This window comes from Bidens hawaiensis, unplaced genomic scaffold (genome assembly GCF_021521415.1).
Source record: "Bidens hawaiensis isolate Kalapana, Puna unplaced genomic scaffold, B.hawaiensis_p1.1 tig00016006_1, whole genome shotgun sequence".
Taxonomy (NCBI): Eukaryota; Viridiplantae; Streptophyta; class Magnoliopsida; order Asterales; family Asteraceae; genus Bidens; species Bidens hawaiensis.
The window spans coordinates 494,412-498,559 of record NW_027492444.1 but is presented as its reverse complement, the minus strand read 5'-3'; positions in this window follow the sequence as shown (position 1 = coordinate 498,559).

Here is a 4,148-nt window from a genome sequence, read left to right as displayed (position 1 = left end):
ATAACATAGTGTCATTTTCATACCTAAGGTTTGACAAATTACATAACTTTAGTACCATTTTTTTTTAATTTCTTGCAAATCAACACTTGGTGTTTCCATAATCATGCTATTTTAGTACTTTTCGTTAACCCTGTTTGTTTTTTCCATCAAGCCTACATTAAATTAATTCACAAGTATTTTGAGAATTACAACTGAAATAACAGACCTTATTTATCTTTATCATTTGACAAAACCAGTGTAATACACGGGTTCAAAGCTAGTATGAATTATATAGTACAAAAGTATTACGGTAAAATTTGGTTGTATATTATAAAGAATACACAGGAAATCAAATTTTAAACCTTCACTGAATGGCCTCTTATAAGCGTACTAGGCCTCTCAATTTTTCGGCATATTCATGTACTGATGTACGTTAGTCTAGGCTCCAGTAGTTTGTCTAAAGCAAAGCTTTCCCCCAGCCCTCCAAAACATCCCATACTTTCACTTAAAACGTGCACCAACTGCTACACCTTGTCATGAGGCCCTTAGACAACTTTCCAAGCAATATGCCCCCATAATTATGTGAATCCATATACATATTGGTTCAAAAACATTCCTTATCATCTCTTCTCCTGACATGATCGAAGAAATCTTGAAAACTCATGAGCACATTTTTTGTTCACATGCATGTTTATAGGCCAGGAAATAACATGTAACTTTATGGATATTGCCTTCTTGCTACACAACGATCACCAAAGGGAGGCGTGCAACATTATGAGTCCCCTGGTCCCAAGAGACCTAAATTAGCTAATCATGTGTTGGTTGTAATTCGGTAGAAACCGTAAGTTATTCTTTTTCATAAAACTAATATAAATACAATTTACAACGAGAATAGGAAAATCTAGCAATACTAAGGAAATATGTTATACAATAAATACAAGATAATATATAACAATGGAATAATTTCAAATCGAAATTTTTCGTAATTGAATAATTTCAAATCGAATTTTAGACACTCAGTTTGGTCCTCATGTATGTACAACTTATTCTACTTCTAATAATAATAAATCAATGTTTAGTTGCTTAATTACCATGATACTCAAACACTAGATCTTCAGAGCAGGTGAAATGGTCTTTGGTGAAATGCTTTTAAATACCATATATATAACACTCATCAATGTAGAGGTTTTTTTTTAATAAGTCTAAATAATGACAATGATTTATTTGTATTGATGTTAGAGCATTCTTATTCGAATCTCTTTCCCCGTCTTTATAATTAGCTTAAAAAAACATATGTTTCTCTAAGCTTTGTATATTTTTTAAAAACCTTACACATCCGATTCTCTATCTCTATCTTCATCATACTCCAAAACAATATTTTATTGTTTTGTAACGATTTTCTACACTCAAAATTATATAGATTGATAAACGATAACCCTAATATAAAGTGTCACTATTGTTACTATTAATTTTTTTCTCCATCGTAGAGATTCCAATAAAAATGTTTTAGTTTTTAGTTTTTTTTTCCTCAATTTTTATGGAGAAACAAGACTTTCAATGTGAATTAGGGATGAGCTCGGTACCGTGTCGGTACCGAAAATACCGATTCCGAAAATCTTCAAACCGGTTCCAAAAACTCAAAACCTTGGTACCGATTAGGTACTGACGGTACCAAATCGGTACCGATTTCGGTACAGGTACCGGTACCAACCGGTACCGTACCGATTTTTGCTCATCCCTAATGTGAATGCTTGTGAATGCTCTTATAAACAATAATTTTATTTAGTCTTTATCGCTTTCGTAATTTTCTTATACGAAAATGGGCTATCCCTTTACATGTTAATCAATATATTAACAAGCATATGATTCCTCTTTGTATATATTTTTAATGCTCATGTATTAGGGGGCGTACTCACATCAATGTGAGGGGTGACACCATGAACCCTCAACTTCTCTCGTGAAGGTCACTTTTTTTTTACGTTTTATATATTAACTTACCTTTGAAATTATATTATATTACCCATAAAAAATTTTAAAACCTAAAATTTAACCTTTCAAAGTTTTATTAAAGCCCAAAATAATTAAAAACCTACTGAATTAAAACATCACGTGAAATGATATGCACCAAACGGGTAACCGGCGCCTGGTACATACATCAGTGGCGGATCTAGACCAAAATCTCTTTGGTAACGTTCAAAATTTTATTTTTACCATATTTCATACAATGTAAACAAAACAAAAATAGCAACAAGATAATAAATAAATTTAAGCACATGAGGTGTAGATTTCTCCTCTTCAGTTTTTGAAATCTTAAATCGAACTTACATTCTCTACTTTTACATTATCAAAAGTCTCTTTCTACCGCACAAATTAAAGCATTGTTTAAATACCCATCATCCATTTGATTGCGCAAATCCGTCTTGATTAGTTCAATTTAGAAAAACATCTTTTAACGGTTATTGCAACCAGTAAAATCAACGCTAGCATTAGTATTCGATAAACCAAAGGAAAAGTGGCATGTTTTCCGGTTTCCATCATTACATGAGCAATGTCACACATTCAACCACGTTTTGCAAATTTATCATCTTCCTTTAAAGTGTGATAAAATGTCATAAAATCTCCCGAGATACACCATTTTTCTTCATTACCTCATTTGGATACATTTCAGAAAATGTCACTATCTTAGATATATCAAACTTAGAAAACAAATCACAAGATATAAACCATGCATATTTTTGAACAAACTAGTTGAGACCTCAGTGAATTTATTTTCAAGTTCTTGAATTTTTATATTCAAATCCGTATTAAAAACTTCAGCCTCAAAATGATGTTGATTAGTAATCACATTCTTTTAGTTTCTTTGATCACTATAACTTTCCGTCATATATAACATCTTAATCTTGCCATTTTTCACAAAAATATGTCACTCTTGCCAACTTCTTGTCAAACCCGCTTGGTCTTAGATTATTCATTGTTTGGTTTTTCCCGTTTATCAACTTAGACACTTCCAACTTAAACCATAATCAATCATTCAGTTGTCTATAAACAAACAATTTATATAAGCAAATAAACAATTACAATTTTGAATATAAGTGGAAAAATACCTAAATTGTAACAAGTAAAAGTGGAAGAGGGGGCAGCATTCGGTCGAAAGAAAGAGAAAAGGTTGGTCGGCTACAGTAGTGGAGGTCACCGGTTGGAGGGCGGAAGAGGCCAGAGGGTGCGGGAGTTCGTTGCAGTGCTGCTCGAGTGCTTGTTGTTTTCATTTTGTTGTCTGACCTAAACAACAAAGAACAAATGGTTTTAGATTTTAAATAGTTTAGGCTTTTAATTATTGTAGGCATGTGCTTTAACTAGTTTAGGTTTTTAATTTGACTAAGCTTTTAGTGTTGAGCTATTAAGGAGGGGTAGCTGATGAGTGGGTAAAAAGATGCGTATTTAATGTTTAATATCGTGTGTTTTATTTATTTATATACAGTGAACATGATTACTTTGAGGTTTTTTATGATTGCAGGTGTTCAGTGCTTGAACGAGTTAACACGGAGCTTAAATATGCGTTATGGAAACTTTTGGATGGGAATCGGGAACAAGGAATGAGATGATAGGGATTGAAGAAATTATTTGGTAAAACGAGAGACACCATACAATACAATTAGGGCTAGCAAAAAAAATCCATATGGATTTACGAATTTTTGTGTCAATATGGATAATTTTCGGAATTTAATTGGGTCAGGATGTATTAAAAGAATTTTTCAATAAGATCAAAATGAGTTGAGAAAATGTTAGTGATTTTTGTTTATGGATCAAAGTGAGTTTGTTTATGGTTTAGAATGGACTAAAACAAGGTCTATCCTATTTTATTTATTTCAAAACAAACCCACAATCATGATTTATCTTAAGCGTACAGAAACCAAAAAAATCGAAATCGAACAGAAACCAAAAACCGAAACCGACCAAATTGAAACAAATGTAGAGCCCCGTCCCCGGTAGCCCTACTTTGGTGTTGGATTTACTCATAAATACAGTTCTAAAATCAGAGTTAATTAAAACTTTTCACGAAATACTTAATATTAAACATTCATACAAAACATAAGTACTTGTTCTGAACAAAATACATTAAGTCTTTCACGATAACATAAACAACACGTGGATCTTCCGTCTTCGATGCT